Genomic DNA, 10,700 nt, shown 5'->3' with positions numbered 1-10,700 from the left:
GGTTCTTCCCTCGGTACGAGCAAAGTTTGCTAGACTATCACTAACCTGATTTTGAGTTTGGTTTACATAAGTAATACAACTTTCATGGAGAGATAAAAGATATCTAATCTCTTTGACTAATGAAGCATAAATAGACCTATCTTTCTCTTGCTCTTGGGTCAACTTTATAGCAACAAGTGAATCCATCTCAATGGCCACTAGACGATCACTTCGCTGGATCGCTAGAGATAACCCTTCCATGCAAGCACACAACTCTGCCTCCAAAGCTTCACGACACGAGTAGAGTGTTCTGCATGCTGAAAAGATTACACCTCCCAAAGGGGCCCGTAACACCATACCTGCTCCTGCCCTGCCAGCATCAAAAGATCCATCAGTGTTTAACTTCACCCACCTCCGGTGATGCGGCCCACTTGGGGATGGGCGGCGGGGGCAGGATATCAGCCTTAAGTAGCATGCGGTCATAAGAGATGACTGATTTCCCCTTTGCTGGATCCATATGTGTGTTCATTCTAATAGCAATTAGAGACTCAAGATAGCTAACAAGGAACCTCCTTGATACTTCAAGAGGCGGGGGAATCTTATTGTGCACTATCTCATTAAGTATGAACCAACACCTCCAGAGTGTCATAAGAAGCATGGACCTCTCTATTTCATGCAGTTGTTGTAGGACATGGAACAACCACTCCTTCCCGACATTCACCACAATATCCACCGGTTGAAGGTTCCAAACTTCGGACATATACAACCAAAGTTCCCGTGCTCTAGGCAACGACATAACGGATGGAAGTTGTCTTCTGGTTCCACGCCACACACCGGACATATGTTTGTGGTTTCCAAGGTCCTCTTATGCTTATTAACCCAAGTAGGAAGGGAGTCTGAGACCACTCTCCAAGCAAAGTTTTTGACTGTTGGCGGGATATTAGTTTTCCATATCAAGTTCCAGATGGCCCGGCCGCCCTCCGGATTAGTACTAGACGCAGATTGAGATTCCCGGTTGGCTTCAGCAAAAGCAAACTCATATGCCGACTTCACCGAGAATTGTCCAAACCTCCCTGGTCCCCATGCAATTGTATCCTCCTCAAGCCTTGGAGATGCTCTAATTTTAATGATCTCATCCACATCATAAGGCCAAAAGTAATTCTGCAGCAAGTTCATATTCCGCGATCCATTATCATTAAGTAGTTCGGACACATAGCAGATACGGCAATTACCTCTTGGAGAGACCGGTTTGAAAGAGTGGGGTCTAGGTATCCATATGTCTCTCCATACACGAATGTTTGCTCCATTGCCCACTCTCCAGACTAGTCCTTTTTTCAGGAGCTCTAGTCCATAACTTATAGCTTGCCAAGACGGGGAAGCATTACCAGAAAAGACCGTGTCCTCGAGCTGACCATCCGGGTAATAACGAGATTTTAGTAGTCGAGCACAAAAGGCTCTCCGTCCTATCAATAAGTCTCCAAGCTTGGCGAGCGAGGAGTGCTTGGTTGAACAGTCTGTAATCCCGGAATCCAAGCCCTCCTTCACATTTTGGCTGCATCAAATAATCCCAAGACTTCCAATGTACTTTGCTGCGCCCATCTTTAGAGCCCCAATAGAAGTTTCTAACCATCCTTGTTAGGTCATCACAAACTGAGAACGGTAGTTTAAAAACGCCCATGATGTATGTTGGGAGAGATTGTGCAACTGACTTGATTAAAACTTCACGGCCCGGCTGCGCCAACTGTCGTGGTTCTAAGTCTGATAGTAATGTACGGGGGGTACTAAGGAGAGGCAAGATCCTAGCTATGGAGTAGTTGTGCACACAAGTGTTTTACGAGTTCAGGCCCTTCTCGGAGGAAGTAACAGCCCTACGTCTCGGAGCCCGGAGGCGGTCGACTGGATTATATGTGTGAGAGTTACAGGGGTGCGAACCCTTCTGCCAGTGGAGAGGGGTGGCTTATATAGAGGATGCCGGGACCCCAACCTGCCCACGTAGCGGAGGGTTAAAGTACATTAAGGCCTGGCGTTACTGGTAATGCCTTACATAAAGTGTCATCATGACCATAAAGACTACTTAATTACGGACTGTTTGGATACAGAGTAGATCCTGAACTCCTGGTGGTCGAGTGAGTCTTCATGGTCGAGTGTCTTCAAGTTCGTCGAGTGTCTTCTAGTCCGTCGAGTGGAATCTCTCTTGGTCGACTGGGAGACGGTCTCTTCTGTGGATGTCCTCGGGGAGGGTACCTTGGACAGGCCCATGACCCTACCCTAGGTACATGACTTCATCATTAGCCCCCGAATGGATTGAGGTTTGAGTGAGGAAGGAGTTGGCAATCTTTCCGACCTGCCTTCTGGTGTTGTAAATGTGTTTTGCTCTGGATCAATGACTTTCAAGTGAGGATGTCAACTTTCTTTCATTCGCCTTGATCCATTCTTTATATCTGTCGAGTGAACTTCATGAACTTGGAAATTTCCGAGCGACGGATCGCAAGAGATCTTCCGTCTGACAAGTTGTCCTGCGGTTAGCGGATTTAATGGGATCTGAATTTTGGGAAGCGCGTGAAGTGGGGAAGGCCGCGGTACTCGGATGGGATAAGGCAGAGACGTCTCGATTCCCGCGCCGCCTTTTTCGCCACGTATCATTCGCGCGACTGTTTCAGGATTTGACAGGATTGCCTGGGCCTACCTGTCAGCCACTCGGAAGTGACTCCATATAAGGAACCGGGCGGAGGTTTTTGAACAGTGCCTCCTCATTTCCCCCTCCCTCGTCTCCAGATTCATCCGCTGCGCTTGCCAACTGCTCAGTGCCGCTGCTCCGTTCCAGCCTTGTCGGCGACAATGGTGAAGGAGAAGACGGCAGCTTTGGAGCGGGCGAAGAAGGCGACGGCGCAGGCGAAGGGGAGAGCGACCAGTCGGGGTGGTTCCTCGTCGCGGTCCCGCCTGCCACAAGGTTGGATCCAAGGGGATTGGATCCGTTCGACCATCACCCAGAAGGATCTCGACGACCTGGCCAACGAGGGGCTGATCAAGCATGGAGCAGCAAGGCTTCCAGGGACGGAGTGGCAGCCGTAGCCTCAGGAGGGTGAGTGTGTCCTCCTAGCGACTCATGTCGATCGTGGGTTTTCTTTGCCGCCGCATCTCTTCTTTCGGGGGTTCCTGAACTTCTTCGGGGCTCAGCTCCATCACTTCACACCCAATTCTATTGCCTATCTCGTCGCTTTCGTGTCTCTGTGCGAAAACTTCTTGGGTTGTCGGCCGCATTGGGGCCTTTTCAAACACATATTCACTTGTCGCCCTTAGACGGTCAAAAAGGCCAATCTGAATGACGAGAGAACCCAAGTAATCTAGATGTGTGGGGGTCTTGGGGTCCAGATGAGGAGTAAGAGTGCCTTTCCAGCTATGACCCTTCTCGAGTTAGTTAGAGGGTGGCAGTCAACCTGGTTCTACTGCCAAGACCGGTCGACGCCAGGGCAGTCGACTGGGCTCCCTCCCTTCACCATGAGTCGAGTGAACAAGCCATCTTCTCTGAAAGTGATTCCGGAGGAGAAGGCTCAGGTTAAAATGCTGATGGAGCGGGTAGTCCAACTCATTTGCGATGGCGTGACTGGCATGGATCTTCTGGAGGTTTTCCTTCGACGGCGTATCCAGCCACTCCAGTACCGGGGTCACCCGATGTGGTTGTACTCTCGTACTGAAGACACCACTCGGGTCCACCCAGAAGAAGTCGACGATGTCACACTGGAGAGGTGGATGACTGCCATCACGGGGAACAAGGACAACCCTCGTGGAGCCAGGAGGATCCCGCCACTCGACCAATCTTATGAGGCGGACAAGGTATGATCACTTATCTCCAGTCGTAATCATGCTTCGTCCATCCTGTTTTGATATAGATCAGTCGATCGACTTTTGTCTTGTTTGTTGTCTTTCAGGCTACCACTGAGTTGTATTCGATGCCCAACGAGGCGCAAGCATAGACCGAGGAGGAGCAAGGGAGTGGAGGCGAAAGTCAAGAGGAGTGGGAGTCGGTCGGCGACGAGGATGATGAAGATGCAGGCTCCGATGAGGAGGAGGAGGAAGTTGTGCCTCCCCGTTCTGAAAGAAGGTCCAAGCTCACCCACGACCCTGCGGTCGAACGTGGCAAGGGAGTCGTGCCTGCTGGGCAATCAACGAAACGCCCTCGGCCGACTTCACCAGCGCCGACTGAGAAGGCGTCGAAGCAACCCTGAGCGTCCCCGACAAAGCCGGTGAAGGCCCTACCGAAGATGAGGATGGAGATCCCGACTGTTTCTGGGTAACAACACAACTCATGTTTTTGTTTCCTTTTAACATGGATATATTCTTTGTCGACTCGATCGATGACCGACTGATTTTTGAAATCACAGTGCTGCTACTTCTGAAACTTCAGCCAGGCATGAGGATCAAGAAATGGAAGATGCTGCTACTTCTCATCCTGGTATGATCTGCGCAGTTTCGCTTTCGGTCGATTGGATCTTTATTTTTGACTTTGAACTTTTTCTGCAGCTCCACCTAGCGTTATCATCGATCTCCCTGACGATGACAATGAAGCGTCGTTAAGGCAAAGGAGGAGCAGGAAGTCGACTGCTAGCAAGACTGCTCAGGTTGCGTCAGCACCTGAACCATTGGTTCCGGAGGGGAGCAATGTTGCTCGGGCTACTATGTCCTTTGCGGATCCGTTGACAAGTGCCCGTCCTCCGTCGTCGAGTGCTGATCCACCTTCTCTCTTCTCCACATACCACGTCCCGGAGGACCAGGCAGGCGCTGCCAAGGAAGCCATACGCCAAGCGGGGATCATGATGGAGCAGGTGAAGGCAATCCGAGTCGCCAGCCAAGCAGGTTACGACGCGAGTTCAACTCTTCAGATCAATGTCCAGGTTAGTTGGACACCGACTGAAAATCTTAGTGTTTTTCATGCACCCACTGGGTGTGTCAATTGGAATGTCTGTATTAGTGGGGGCACGCTGAGTGCACCCACTGGGTGTAGTCCCCGAGACTATGGTGGACTGCTTGCAGTCGACTGTAGTCTTTAAGCCTTGAACTTTCTCATTTTTACTTGTTTCACTCGAACTGGTCGAGTGGGATCATGGAACCGGTGGGGGCACGCTGAGTGCACCCACTGGGTGTAGTCCCCGAGACCATGGTCGACTGCTGGCAGTCGGCTATGGCCTGAATAATTCTTCGTTTTTTTGTCTAACTGCTGACAGTTAGGTGCTTCCGGTCGACTGATCGACTCTGAGTCTAGCTGAGAGAACTAGTGGGGGCACGCTGAGTGCACCCACTGGGTGTAGTCCCCGAGACTACAGTTGAATGTTTAGATTCAGCTGTAGTCTTAGAAACACTACAATTTTTTTTAGCCACTCGGAAGTGATCTGTCTTTGATGACTGTCGACTGATCTTTCACAGAAATCTTGTGACCATGTTTCTCGTTATACCGAGTTGGAGAACAAGCATATCCAGCTTGAACTTGATCTGAAGCTTGTCCAGGAGAACTTCACGAAGGCGAAGGAGGAGGCAAAAGGTATGTTTGGTGAGAATCTTGACGACTGTCTTTGCTTCTTGCCTTTCTCCGAGTCTGATCTTATTGTGATTTTGCAGATAAACTGAGGGATGCTCTGAAGAAGAAGGACCTTGACCTCGCCGAGGCGCAAAAAGCAGCTTCGGACAAGACCAAACTTGCAGAAGAGAAGTTGGCTTCGGTCAACAAACTTGAAGAGGAAAACACTAATCTGAAAGCTGCTCTCGACGTGGCCAACCAGGAGGTCACTCGACTGAAGAATGACAAGATGGTCCTGAGTGACAAAGCTGGCGAACTGGCGGGAAAGAAGAATGACTTGGAGGTTTATCTGGGAGGACTCGCCAAGAAGCTATTCCTCATGCTCGAAGGTAACCCCTTTTATCCGATTGGTAATTACCGACTTGCTGTAGGAACGTTAGCTTATCTTTGAATCGTGTTCACAGAATTCTGCCAAAACTTTGAAGAAGAGACTAGTCGAGTGGATACTGGCTTGGACCCCATCAACTCTCCAGTGAAAGATGAAGCCGCTATGAATGTGCTCCGCCTCGAGTCTCGCATTGCTGCAGTGGTCGACTACCTTGCAAGACTGAAGGCTGCAACGTCGTGCATCAATACATCACTCTGGCCAGAAGAAACACTTCAGAACGACCTCGAGTCTCTGATGACTCGACTGAACGAAGTTCCAAGTCAAGTGCAAGAATGGAAGAAGTCTTCTGCCAGGTGTGGTGCCGACGTTGCTCTGTCCTTAGTCCGCGTCCACTGCAAGGAAGCGAGAGAAGACAAGCTGGTGTCTCTCAAGGCGGCCAATACCAGGAAGCATGACTTCTGTTCTTTCATGGAGACCTTCATTGTTGCTGCCACTCGGATCACAGACGGGATCGATCTGGACGAGTTTGTTGCGCCTTCCAGCCCTCCGCAGGAGGGGTAAAAAACTTCTATGCTTGATGCTTTGAATTTGCCTCGGAATGCCGAGTGATTTTTGTAACCGATAAACCTTAACAGGCTCGGTGCCTGAGCACTTCTGGATCCGTAGGACGTTATCCGAACTTGGTTTGCCGTTGAAATATGTTTGCTTCTGCTTTCGAACAACCATCTTTCTTGGGTTGGAATATATACTAGTGTCTGATGCTCTTTTGCAGGTAGGGACGAAGCACAAATTGCAATCGACTTGTACTCGTCATGTTTAGGCGAGTGCTGGGCTGCAGCTAAGCCTCCGAGTGGGAGATTTGTTCTCCACTCGACAGGATTTTCGAAACTTAGGCGAGCACTGGGCTGCAGCTAAGCCCCCGAGTGGGAGGTTTGCTCACCACTCGGTAGGATTTTCAAAAACTTAGGCGAGCACTGGGCTGCAGCTAAGCCCCTGAGTGGGAGGTTTGCTCTCCACTCGGTAGGATTTTAGAAACTTAGGCGAGCACTGGGCTGCAGCTAAGCCCCCGAGTGGGAGGTTTGCTCTCCACTCGGTAGGATTTTAGAAACTTAGGCGAGCACTGGGCTGCAGCTAAGCCCCCGAGTGGGAGGTTTGCTCTCCACTCGGTAGGATTTTAGAAACTTAGGCGAGCACTGGGCTGCAGCTAAGACCCCGAGTGGGAGGTTTGCTCTCCACTCGGTAGGATTTTCGTGGCATAGTTTTGGAGGAGAAGGTAGCAGTCGACCTGCGCTTCGTCCTCCTTGCGGAGCGCACGTTGTATTTGTGGCGTAGCTCGGAAGGAGAAGGCAGGAGTCGACCTGCGCCTCGTCCTCTTCGCGGAGCGCACGTTGTATTTGTGGTGTAGCTCGGAAGGAGAAGGCAGGAGTCGACCTGCGCCTCGTCCTCTTCGCGGAGCACACTTTGTATTTTATACTTAGGCGAGTACTTGGACTGCAGCTAAGCCTCCGAGTGGAAGGCTGGCTTACCACTCGGTAGGGTTTCCAAAAACTTAGGCGAGCACTGGGCTGCAGCTAAGCCTTCGAGTGGAAGGCTGGCTTACCACTCGGCAGGATTTTGTTTTAACTTAGGCGAAACGGATTCGCAGCTAAGCCTCCGAGTGGAAGGCTGGCTTACCACTCGGTAGGATTTTGTTTTAACTTAGGCAAAATGGATTCCCAGCTAAGCCTCCGAGTGGAGGGCTGGCTTACCACTCGGTAGGATCTTTTTTTACAAACTTAGGCGAAACGGATTCGCAGCTAAGCCACCCACTGGGTGTCACGCCCAATATGCGATACTATCCTAAAGCGACTCGAAGGTCCCACCAAGGATAGAACCGCATATTGAAACGCTTTTGCAAGGTGGATATCATTACATCAACATTACATAATAGATGGGGATACATACCAGAGGCATACAATGCCACACGAATACAACATCATATCATACATGAGAACAACATCCGACTACGGATGAAACACAAACAGAGGCTCAAACGACATCCACCCTGCTAGCCCAGGCTGCCGACCTGGAACCTATCCCCTGATCGAAGAAGAAGCAGAAGAAGAACTCCAAGACAAGAAAACATCGCTCTCGCGTCATGATCATCGTACAACTTGTACCTGCAACTGTTGTTGTAGTAATCTGTGAGCCACGAGGACTCAGCAATCCCATTACCATGGGTATCAAGACTAGCAAAGCTTAAAGGGAATGGAAGGGGTAAAGTGGTGAGGTTGCAGCAGCGACTAAGCATGATATGGTGGCTAACATACGCAAATAAGAGCGAGAAGAGAGCAAAAGGAACGATCGTGAAACTAGCAATGATCAAGAAGTGATCCTAAACTCCTACTTACGTCAAACATAACCCAGAAACCGTGTTCATTTTCCGGACTCCGCCGAAAAGAGACCATCACGGCTACACACACGGTTGATGCGTTTTAATTCGGATCTGGTGTCAAGTTATCTACAACCGGACATTAACAAATTCCCATCTACCTATAACCGCAAGCACGACTTTCGAAAGATTATACCCTGCAGGGGTGTCCCAACTTAGCCCAAGACAAGCTCTCGCGATCAACGAAGGAATAGACCTTCTCCCAGGAAGACCCGATCAGACTCGGAATCCCGGTTTACAAGACATTTCGACAATGGTAAAACAAGACCAGCAAAGCCTCCCGCTGTGCCGACAAATCCCGATAGGAGCTGCACATATCTCGTTCTCAGGGCACACCGGATGAGCAAGACGTCGGGTTGGCATAGACCTTGGTTGCCCAGGGGGCGCCGGACATCGCTCGGTTTGGACCAACACTTAGACAAGCATTGGCCCGGGGGGGGGGCTAAAATAAAGATGACCCTCGGGTTAGCCGACCCAAGGGAAAGGTATAGGTAGTGGTGAGGCAAATGGTAAAACCAAGGTTGGGCCTTGCTGGAGGAGTTTTATTCAAAGCGGACTGTCAAGGGGGTCCCATAAATCACCCAACCGCGTAAGGAACGCAAAATCCGGGAACATAACACCGGTATGATGGAAACTAGGGCGGCAAGAGTGGAACAAAACACCAGGCATAAGGCCGAGTCTTCCACCCTTTACCAAATATATAGATGCATTAATAATATAAGAGATATTGTGATATCCCAACAAAATCATGTCCGCCATGGAGCAATCTTCAACTTCACCTGCAACTAGCAACGCTATAAGAGGGGCTGAGCAAAAGCGGTAACATAGCCAAATGACGGTTTGCATAGGAAAGGTGTCAAAGGTTAGAGGTTCATGGCAATATGGGAGGCTTGATAAATAGGTGATAGGTAGCGCAGCATAGCGAAAGAGCGAAGCAACTAGCATAGCAATGATAGTAGTGAGATCCAGGGTAGCGGTCATCTTGCCTGAAATCCCGCAAGGAAGAAGAACGAGTCCATGAAGAAGACGAACGGGAGTAGTCGAATGAATCCTCACAATCGCAACATTACCGGGACTAAGAAGCAACACCGGAAATAAACAAACAACATGGTAAATGCACAAGCATAAACATGGCATGATGCACAAGCAAGTATGATGCATGTCCGGTTTAAATGAGGCATGGCATGGCAAAGCAAGTTCATAGGGTGCATGGATCACTAGGAAAACACATGGAAACAACTGAACTTAATGTTAACAGGCTGGCAGCAACATTATGAAGCAACTTTGGAGCAAGATATGAACAATATACAACAAGCTATAAATGCAACCAGGGGCATGTATGGTTAGAGGATGACATGTAGATCAAAACATATTTAATGATCACCTCCAGATTATGCATAGAATGATTAGTAGCAACATGTTTATATAGCATCACGAAATAACAGAATCAGCCTAGCAAAACAGCAACATCAAGTACACTACTTAACAAGCTCGATTCACTCACCACAAGTCATTGCATGACAAGATAAGCATAGCATCATCAAGAAGACATGTTTATGAAACAAAACAAGGCAAGAACAAGTCCATAGCATGCAAGGATCAACTATAGCATCCTCGGCTAAATTGAATAACACGTAAGCAATCTGCCAGGAAACATTTTGAAGCAAAAGTAGAGCACGAAAATGACATGCTAGACTACTCCATAATTACAAGAAGAGGCATGAATGGATAGACAATAACCACATGTTCAAAACATCCTTACTGAAGTATCTCAAAATATGCATGGATCTCTCTGTAGCATCAAGTTTACATGGCATCAAAATAACAGCAGAACAGGGACTAAAATCAGCAATATCACAAAGCCTAGTTTGCATGCTTGTGCTAGTCACCACATTGATCACAAAAATACATGGCATATACCACTGTAAAGAAGACATAGCATAGATCAAAACACATGTAGACATCAACCTCATAGGATACACACATCAATCATGGCAAAAATGACAAAAGAGCTCGTTCTGTTAAGAAACAGGAACTAACATTATGAAGCACTCTTACAACGATGATTCGGGCATCTAGATGAACTCAAATGAACATGATGCAATGGAATGAAATGATGTACTCTTCGAGACGAACAATTTGACATATTACACGCACAAAACGGAGCTACGGATGCAGAGATATGATGCGTTGAACATGTGACCAGAATGCAAAAATACATGACTTAGAGAAAATCCGGGGGGGGAGTCAACCTGCGGATTTTGGATCTAGATCTGGGCCGCGCCGAGCCCGAGGTTCGCCGGACCAGGGGAGCTCGCCGGAGCGGCGGGAGGACAGGCCGCCGCGGGGAGGCTCGGGGAGAGGCTGGGGAAGCTCGGGGAGGACGCCGG

Source organism: Triticum dicoccoides, chromosome 4B, assembly GCF_002162155.2.
Source record: "Triticum dicoccoides isolate Atlit2015 ecotype Zavitan chromosome 4B, WEW_v2.0, whole genome shotgun sequence".
In the NCBI taxonomy this organism is placed as follows: Eukaryota; Viridiplantae; Streptophyta; class Magnoliopsida; order Poales; family Poaceae; genus Triticum; species Triticum dicoccoides.
This window is presented reverse-complemented; position numbering follows the sequence as displayed.